The 10,520-nt window shown below is 35.9% G+C and overlaps 1 long non-coding RNA gene across 2 annotated transcripts; it reads left to right on the forward strand.

Moving 5' to 3' along the window:
• Positions 1–3,321: 3,321 nt before the first annotated feature.
• Positions 3,322–9,759, forward strand: LOC131253940 (uncharacterized). 2 transcript variants are annotated; one of them, XR_009175371.1, is made up of 4 exons: positions 3,322–3,765; positions 8,811–8,944; positions 9,022–9,104; positions 9,190–9,759. It is a non-coding gene; the product is annotated as an uncharacterized LOC131253940 (long non-coding RNA). The 2 variants fall into 2 exon arrangements; XR_009175372.1 differs by lacking the exon at positions 3,322–3,765 and having other exon boundaries at positions 8,586–8,944.
• Positions 9,760–10,520: the final 761 nt, after the last annotated feature.

Consider the following 10,520-nt stretch of genomic DNA (forward strand, 5'->3'; position numbering starts at 1 on the left):
GTCCACTTGGGCCTTCAATCTACCTTAAGTTTGGGACCATAAATTAAAATAATTTAATAAAATTAATGGTCAGAATGGATAAACAAAATACATCATGGTGGGCCCCACGGAGCCCATATCAGGACCGTCCACGGTCCGTCTCACGAACCGACGCCCAAATTTGGGCGCGCGCTCAAAACAGAGCCGCACCCAAAACAGGGTTACTTCTCTGTCTCTCTCTATGTCTCTCTCTGTTTCCTAGTCCTCTCTCTCCCTCTCGATCTTGTGCTCTTACCCAAAGAAACACACGCCATGAAGCTCCTCTCCATAGCTCTACAGTCCTTTCTATAAGCAGTTGCGAGGCGTCAACCTCTCTTTCTCTCACTGCATATCTCCCTCCAAACATGTCTCTGATCGTAAATGAAGATTTCTAGCACATTCTTCATGTTTTGAACACGAATGTGGACGAGAATTGAGATCTGATCTTGTGATGTTCGGTTAGGGTTCACTGATTTTGATAATTAATCTTGATACTGGTAAGAGATTTTAGATTTTGTAGATCTGTTCATTTGAATCAAATTCTCTTTTATCTTTGCAATTTCTAAAGTCTATGTTGATTTTTTCTTTTGTGAATTGGGTTTTACAGGTTAGTGATTTGGGGAATCTAATCAGATTGTATGCTCAATGGCACTTGTGTTTGCTCCCTTACTATTCATTTGATCAGTTCATACACAAGGTGGAACAAGTAGGTGCCACCAAGCGTGTACAGGTAAGCCACTTCGAATGCTAGGTCTTGTACATCTTTGCTCTACACACGTGTTGTAAGCTGTGTTAGTTAGGATCTTACTCAGATCAGCTTTCCTCTGTTAGGACATTGTAAAGGAAGCTAGTACAGAGAAAGATGCAATGGGCAGTCCATGTATCTTGGTCTAGAGGTCTAAGTTCGGTATTGAGCTGAAAAGGACAAAATCTTGGCTTATCTCTCTTCACTAAAATTGGGTTAGTCAACTCTTCGGCTCCTGTTTATTTAACTGGCCATATTTTTCCAATGATCAATCACAGTTATACAGGCACTATTGACTTCCTGTGTTTTTCTTAAGATATCAAGATTTATAAATCCTTAACCTAGGCATTATGACCATGAAAGCCTATTAGCTGATGATTTTGATAGAGGTCAACTATTACAAATGATGTTATTTTTTGGCCAATGAAAATGTTCCTGTTTCTACTCATTTGAAATGTTTCTGCTCATTTGAAAGTTCATATGCATGGTAGCAAAGATCATATGCATGGTAGTAGTTTGTTTTTTGGCCAATGAAAATATTCTTACATTGATGTTCTAGTATATGCATATGGTGGAGAAGGACCAATTTATGCTCATTTGAAATTTCTTGCAAGAGATGGCATGCAACTATGTTAAGTTTCAATTTCTTTGATATTTCCTGTAAGAGAAAGATAACAACTATTGAGTGTGAAATGTTCTAGTAAGCCAGGAGTTCTGGGTGGTCAGATTTTCTACAAGCAGGGCCTTAATCTTTTAAGCTTTTGGTTCATTTGCTGTTTAGTTAATTTGCTAGCAAGGCCAGTTTTTGTCGTTCCTGGTGAAGTATGCAAGTTGTGACCAATTTTTGTCGTTCCTGGTGAAGTATGCAAGTTGTCTCCATCCATGTTGGAGCCTTTCGTGTGGTCTCTTTGCTTATTTGCCCAAGCTTCTTCAAGTTTTGTCTCTCTCAAATTTCTATCATTTAAGTTGGATTGGAGCTTGTCATCTAGATGGATTGGAGCATCAGTTTTAAGGTGTTCTTTTCTCAGAATATAGGATGGTAATTTTGGATTGGTAAAAATATTGACTAGGATTGCAATGGTCCGTATTTCAGATTGCATGACCCAGAATGGAAAAGTAGTGGGGTTGGCAAATTTTAGTAAACATCGCTGACAACAAAATGATGCCTTGCCTATTAATGCAATGCCTAAATTGAAACAACTCAATAATTTTTGTGGCAAATAACGCCTTGGTCCTATTGTTCGTTCTAAATGTTTTTTCATTAACTCTTAAAGGATCTTCTGATCTAGTTAAGTGAGTTCTAGTTTTATGGGGTTCTGTTGAGTTTTTAAATGAGGTTGGGGATTAGCTACAGCCTTTTGGAGGCCTATTGTTGTTCTAAATGTTATTTCAACAACTCTAAAGGCAGTTTGTTGTTTTTGATGGAGACCTGTTTATGCTATTTGGAGGCTATCTAAAGAGGAACATTTAATTTGACAAACATTGAGCTATATTTTGTAGGATGTACAAGCATGTAGGAGAATTTGAATTGACTTTTCTGTCTGATCTTGAGGGAGGCCAATTGCCAATAAAAGACTCCCATGATGGTTTGGAAGGTAAAGTTGGAGGACAGCAATTTGAAAACTCTTCTTAGGACATTCAGTCATTTTTTGAGGTTGACCATATCAGTATTGTTAGCTTGCAAGATACTCCATATATTCGTTATAGTTTGAAACACAACTAATCTTTGTGTTAAGTTTCAGGTGAATTATGAATGAATTTAGATGGTGACCTCTCTCCCATATGTTTGAATATCTTTCCATTACTTTCCTCTTCCTCACAGATGTAATGTTTTCATGTCTTTATTACTTAACTACATTATATCATTTGTCTGAAATTTATATTCTCATGGCAAGCAGTTCTTGACATAGCATGTGTTGGTACAGGTGTTCATCCCTTTTACAGATTCTTCCTGCTAATTTTCTATCACTCTTTGCTATGAGTCCTTGATCTCATTGAACTCTTTCACAGTACTTACAATCAGAACTATGATTGGCAGATCATGGTTGGTAGCTATTTGTTTCAAGATCCTTAGTAGATTGATCCAGGCTACTTATCATGGTTGGTAGCTATTTGCCCGCTATTCTTTTTCATGTTTATGAAAGGTTTGTTATGACTTATGAACTATGTTCGAAGATTTCAAGCTTAATTGAGAAAACCACTCTTTTATATTAGATAAATGGCATTGATTCAATCATCCACTTAGCCAACACTTTATCCAATCCTTTTTCTCTTCTCATTATAGTGCTAGGTTAACTTTGGCGGGCTAGGAATGTCATGTTGGGTTCGGTCCTAGGAGCGGCATTTTGTTTCCCTCTTGATAATATTCCTTTTCTCATCTATTTATATGAATGAATCAAAAGCTTACCGTTCGTTGCTTCCAAATATAAATTGGCACTGCTATGTTAATTTACTCAAATACGACTTTTGTATTTTTCATGGAAGATATCGTGTGCACATTGTACACTAGGAGACTGCACGTCTCTTGCCATCTGATAACAGATAGCAAGAATCTTAACATGCATTTCCAAATAGGTGTTTAAATTTTCACATTTTGTGAACTGCGTGAGATTCCCATGAATTGTCTTTTATCAGTCGAAGTTGCGCTCTTTATATGAAAACCAAAGAAAAAAAGAAAAAAAGAGAGAGAATACGGAGAAAGCTAATCCTCTCCTTTTTTTTTTCTCTCTTTAAAAAATGAATTTTTGCTAAAACAGGTATGTGATCAAGTGATTGTGATGTGGTTTTCATCATCTTTGAATGATATGTTGTGCAATTATCAATAGCTATCAGCTAAGTTTTTTTTGCTCTTTCATTGGGAGAGTTTGGAGAGCGAGAAGAGGACCCCATCATCATCTAGCATGGGGCATTTTGGATTGACCTAAGGTGGCAACCATCAGAAACCATGTTCCTAGTGGATTAGTGGTTCATTTTATATCAGATTGAATGCTTCTTCTTGAAAGGTACGTAGAGCGTTCTCTTGCATAAAATTTCAAATTTTGGTTTATCTATATTTTCAGTGATGATTTTGAACTCTTTTCTACTATGTAATCTATTAATATGCTTTATGAAATCCTTGATTTTGTATTTTACCATGTGTATTGTAATAAGACCTTAGTTCTCTAGTTAAAGTCATGCCTTGTCTCCATATTCTTCCTTTAATTTAAAGGACATTTTGGTCAAAATGCCCTTTACAAGGGCAATGAGGAGACAAGCATTGTGCCATACTCCAATGCCCAAGTTGAAAAGGCCGAGCTAAGAGTCCTAGAGGGGGGGGGGGGAATAGGACTATGAAAAATTAAAAATTTTAAGGTGGAATAAGAAAGAAATCAACAATGATAGTACTTAACAATTCAAATAGCAGAAATGAATAGCAACCTCAAATGCATAAGTATTGAGAGGTTGATACAATGTTGTTCTAAGCACAACCTTACACCAAAAACCAATGGCTTATGGTAGGACAACCTAATTCATAGAACGGTCTATGTATCAAAATCTCAAACTGATACAAAGGAATAAAGAATAAAATAGAAATAAAATTCTACTGCAATTACAACATTCACCACATGTACTGAAAGTAAATTACAATCATTCACCGCAAATGCTGGAAAAATAAATTACAACATTCACACACTTAGTCACATTCAACCATTCATTACTCCAGCAATTATAGTGGTTCGCTTGTGTATACACCAACTATTAAAAAATAGCCACACAACTACTCCACTCCCAATATCCTCACATAGTGGATATTGGCTTTCACTATAAAATAGGTTTTTCAAGGTTCACCTAAAACCTTCACAATTGTGTCTTTCTAGTGGGCTTACTCAATTTAAAAACTCCACACTCTGAGATTTTCTGGATCACCTTAGACAAACCAGAAAAAGAAAGAGAGATTTTTTTCTAGCACAACCTCAAAAACCAAAAAGAAATTTACAAAAATGTAAACATACTTATCTGGATATTCTCCTTTGATGGAGCCCGATAGAACCAATTCAATGTAGATGTTCAATATCCACACTCACTTATGAAAGGGTTCTAAGTTCTAAATGATTTTTAGATTAAATCACCTTGGGCTAGCTTGATTTGATTTTGATCTCAAGAAAGGGAAAAACTTAAATCCCTTCTTCAATTAAGATTGGAATAGAGAATTCAAAATCAAATGTAAAAAAACTAAATTAAAGAGAATATTAAATGAACATAATATAGCTTAAGAATATCACAAACTTATCTCTCAGAGTGGTGTCTTGATTATGTTGGAATTGAATGGAAAACTCTGAAAATTGTCCTCTATTTATAGGCAAAATTACTGTTCACTCGACTGGCCCAGTGGTCAGTTCGACTGGTCGAAGGACCAACAAGAATTCAAAATTTCGGATGCGATAAGATGAGACTGTTCCATGACTGGTCGAGTGGCTTGCTTGACTGGTCGAGTCCTGCACTCGACTGGTTGAGTGGGACTAAAAATGGTTGTTGGACTTTCAGTCGAGCCTGCTCGACTGGTTGAGCACTGTTCACTCGACTGGTCGAGCAGTCTCCAGGACTGGTCAAGGGTCCAACAAAAAATTTCGAAAATTAGTAACAAACCTTTGACTGGTCGAGCCAGTGCTAGGACCAGTCAAACATAAGCTAAGACTAGTCGAGAAAAAGCCTATAAAATTATATAATGACCTAAATTAAGTATGTAATCCATATGACCTAACCTATGGTCAATCTAAGGTCATTCATACCTTATAGGTGAAATTTGAACATTGAAATATCATTCGCTTCAGTTGATAGTTGATTTCGAAGTACATGAAGCTTGACATCTTGAAGTACTTTGAAGCTTGAAATTGAAGTACTTGTGACTTGTGTTTCAACTTGAGTATATGAGCTTAAGCTTGAGAAGATTACTTGAACTTGAATTCTTAAAGTAATGCACACTGTCTTAATATAGTTGAAGCTTGAAAACTTGACCTAGTACTTGAACTTGTACAAGAATCTCTTGTTCTTATACTTGAGCTGCTTGAATCTTGAATTGGAACATCTTGAACTTGTACTTGAATTGCTTAATCTTGAATATGAAGATGAGCTACACAAGATATAGATTCCAAGAGGTTTTGGCACTACAACATTTGACAATCATAGGAGCTAGATAGAATAGCATTTACACAAGTTTCTTAACTTCTACCTTAGGTTTGATTTGGGCTTAAATACTTTCTCTATTGACAGATCCTATCAACATTATCATATCAGACTCATCATTGGGCTCTTAAAAAAATTCATGGGTGGGCTGACAATAACCAGTTATTTGATTTCTCCTTTACAGTGTTGAATCATACCTTTGTTTCTAGCAGATTCCCCAGTTCTCTACTTGGCATTTATTACATGTGCAACATTCAAAGTACTGCATTATATGGCCTTCCATTGCAGGTTCATGGTTGGACAGAGGCGACAGAGCATTTGAAATAGTACTGCTCAAAAAATGTTTGCCCTCATGTATATGCTTCCCAGATCGAAGAGACAATCGATGTCAAATCAGATCTGTGTGCCTATAAGGTATCAGTAGGGATGTCCTTAAGTTTTTTTGTGGACAAGCAATGGTTGAATATGCATTCATTTTTTTATTTTTTTTGCCATGAAGGTCCTTTTTCCTTGAACTTAAGAAAGAATTGAACTTATTTTTATTCTTGGACACTAGATGTAGCGTTCTTTTACTACGATATAGATGGGAGTTCCCTTTGATTGCACTATGACATGACCATACATGTTGGAGGTGCAAGAACCCATGGAAGATATTTACTGTTGAGGCAAAGGGTTGAGGTTAGTTTCTGTTCTAGAGGGCATCGGGTTGGATCCTTGCCTGTAAGAGACCTCACAAAACTAATACCTGTTTGGTTTCAATATAGTTTCCAGGGGACAAACCCATTCCTTTGGAAGAGCAGGCCTCACAACCTACAAAACCAATTGAATTTAGTAGGCAATAGACTTAGCTGCCTAAATTGACAATGAATGAGAAACTGCAAAACCACAGGGTCTCTCCTGTTCCAGTGTTATACGCTAACACAGAAGATCCGGACAAGATCGCCTCTACAATGATTGATCTCAACTCGAGGCCAAACCATATTCATGGGCAGCTTTCAAATACATAGGTATGCATGTTTTGGCTTTCAATATGATATGTATATTTTGGTTTTTTTTTTAAGAGGTTGCAAAGCTAAAGTTAACCAATCTGCTAGTTACGCGAAGTTTAGTGTATTTTTGTGTTCATAAGTTGCAGGGGATGAATGCTTTAAGTGATAGTAATCATGAGTGTGCAAGCGTAGTTTCAGTGGGATCTTGCAATTAAGATCTAGAGAAGTAAGCAAGGTAGATTCTATTATTCTCATTTATGCTAGTTCACTGGTCTTTTTGTTTAACCATTTCTTGGTTAAAGGAAGAAAAAGAAAAAGAAAAAGATAAGGAGCTTGACTCCTTCAACCTTCTGAGTTTTAGATGTCCTAAAAAAGAAAAAGATCATAGTTATTTAGACTAATCATTGGTTAACATCTTTAAACCAATGCCATGGTGCATGGGGTGTTTTTTATTTATTTATTTATTTATTTTTATTTTTTTTAAAGCAGGAGTGCATGGGACTGAAATGTACAATGCATCTCTTGAATTTTTGGGGGAATGTATGGGAACTGTTATACATGTTTTGTTGAGTTCTTTTGAAATGCTTGAAATGCTTCATTTTGTATGGTAAAAATTTCTTTAAAATGATGATGAGTTAAGAAAAAAAAAAGTAAAAAAAAAAAGAAAGAAAAAGGATTGTGAGTTATGATTTCCTGAGATATTTAGAGTTTCATGAGTTGTATAAAAGTTCACACTTCATTAAAAGCTAGGGAGAGTCTCAGTTGCTAGCTTGTATGCTATATTCAAATCTTAGATTAGTAGAAATGCCTCGCTTTTGTACTTCTTTTCTTCTTAAACAAAGTAACCTGTACTAGTGGAACTTTTTCTATTCTTAATATGTCGTTGTCGTCTTTTCATCATCATCTTTATATTAGCCTTCCAAAACTTCGGTGTTGGCTTTTGAATGGTAGATTGGCAAATCTTTTATGACACCGAACATCAATCTTCCATTTTTACCTAGGGTCTAGAATAGACTATGGTGGCACCTTCTCATAATTAAAATGATCTTTGGAACAAAGAACTTGGTTAAAGGTAAAAAGAAAGAGAACCAGTTGTTGCAAAACAAAATAATAGTGGATATGCCAAGATTAAATATAAAAAATGATCCAAATAAGTAACAAATGCGCTGAACTTTTCAAGACAAACATACTCAACAAATCGATGCATCCTTCTATTTGTACGTGCAACAACATGAAATGAGTTTTCAACGAATCTTCAACCGGATAGGGCAAAATCTCTTCATGTAGCACCAGTCCTCCAAATATATAAAAACTGACTCTCTTGCAAATCTGGGAAGTTCATGGCCTTTGATTTATGTGCAAGAAAATGATGGACAAGAGCTAAACTTGTCATCGTTAGAATAAGTTATTTATAAAAATATCAATGGATTATTACGCAGGCATATGGCTCAGGATATAACCTAGATGTGGCACTGATATGTACACACATGGGGAAAGCTAATCTACCCAATTTCACTAGCATTTTTTTATTGCACTAATACTTCACTTTAATCTACTTATATTCTACCATTTTGAATTACCTAATGTGGCTTAATAAAAAACTAATTTTCATTCTAATTATCTGTTATATATTTTAGGAAGCTGCAAAGTGCAAGTTGTAAGTTGCTATATTCTCTCTATGTTGTCATAAATGCTATTTTAAACTAGAAATTTGAGTCAAGCTGATTGATCTTTTAGTAGTTTAAGATGTTTGAAACTTTGTTGTTTAATGTAAGTTGCATTTATTGTTAGTGAATAGAGCTTAGTAAAGCAACTTTAACTTAAATATGTTGTATAATGCATTAAAGTGTGTTAGAAGAAATGTAGGATGGTTCTCATTTTGAAATCATATCCAGTGTTATGCAGCTTGGTATGCTCATGTTCCTGGGTTGAAAGTTCTGACTCCATACTCATCAGAAGACGCTCGAGGCCTTTGAAAAGCTACTATTAGAGATCCTGATCCTGTAGTTTTTCTTGAAAATGAGTTGTTGTAAGTAGCTTTTTGAACGTGGAACTATTTTTGTCATGTGAAACTTGAAGTATTTATCTAATTAGCATTGATTTTAGGATGCTCCAAATATGGAGAGTCATTCCCTATTTCAATGGAAGTTCTTGATTCCAGTTTCTGCCTTCCAATAGGAAAAGCTAAGGTATGGTTTTTTGGAGTGCATCACACGTTATCTGCAAATTTAATGTTTTTCTTCAGGTTCTTCATCTCATGCCATCCATTAATAGATAGAACAAGAAGGAAAAGATGTGACCATTACAGCTTTCTCAAAGATGGTGGGTTATGCCCTCCAAGTGCGTGTGCTCTTTCTTTTAAGCTATGGTGCCAATGACTAGTATGTGATCAATAGGTTTATTCACAAGTTGCTTGTGTATGCTGCACTCTTTTTGGAATTTGGTTGGCGCTTATCCTAGTTGAACTATAGTAAGCTTTAGGCAGGGAAAAACTAGGTTATTTACTAAGGGTTGCTTCCCAACCTGACACTTAAGAGCAAAGGCCTGACCCAAGCTTGGCATGGGCGTAGCACAAGCCGGCCAAAGCATTTTCTCTTCAGATCTAGGAGCTAGATGATGAAGTCTTAATGGAGAATCGGAGTTAGAAAGTGCTTGGAGTCACCATGTCAGAGTAAGGTTGTAATGGTTATTCTCAAAGTTGTGTTCCGGCGAACCTGCTAGCAATTCTGGATGGTTTTGGGTCTGATCTTATAACTTGCTCTATTTGATCATCATCCTCTGCTCCTATTATACTTACAACTGGCGATCTGTTGTATTTTGAAACTTGTTTGTTTAGAAATGTGAATATAGGATGCATTGTATGATTTGATTGTTATTTTTAATATGAATGCATCGTTTTCTTTCCTGATTGCATTTTATGTACTATTCCTAACAGCATTAATTGTATTAGCTTAGATGAGTTGATCAATCACAGCATGTTCGTGCAATGGTAGAGACACCATTGTTATAAAAAAAATTTAAAAGTGGCTACAGATATTAGCCATAACAGTTGTTCTGAAAACTGTAGCTATTGCTAACTTCAGCATTTTGCTCAAATTTCATTCTACTTTTAGCTACAGATATTATTCATAGTTATATGTACATTTCGCTATAAAAAGTATAGCTACGGATTATATCCATAGCTATTGATATCTATTGTAACGGATTTAATCCATAGCTATAGCTTTTTTACCTTTAGCTACACCACCAATTGCTACGGTCGTGCTTCAGACTATAACCGTAGCAATAGGACTTTAGCTACGGCTTTTGTCCGTAGCCTTTGCCCATTTTTCTGGCCACTTTAGCACTTATATCATCTTCTTCTCTCAGAGCATACATTCCACACCTTTCCTTTGTTTGAATTGGCTTAGAAGTGGTATCGGGTCTAAGGGAGATGTCCCATGATTGTGTATTTTCAGCAAGCTTGTTAATCTCATACATCATTGACATCTTTGCTCATGAATTCCCCATTGCACATTCTCTTGACCATTTGGTACATGGAAGATGTCAGTCCATCATAGAAGAAACTTGTTATGTGCCACGTTTCAAAACCATGTTATCGACAT

Source organism: Magnolia sinica, chromosome 8 (genome assembly GCF_029962835.1).
Source record: "Magnolia sinica isolate HGM2019 chromosome 8, MsV1, whole genome shotgun sequence".
NCBI classification, from domain to species: Eukaryota; Viridiplantae; Streptophyta; class Magnoliopsida; order Magnoliales; family Magnoliaceae; genus Magnolia; species Magnolia sinica.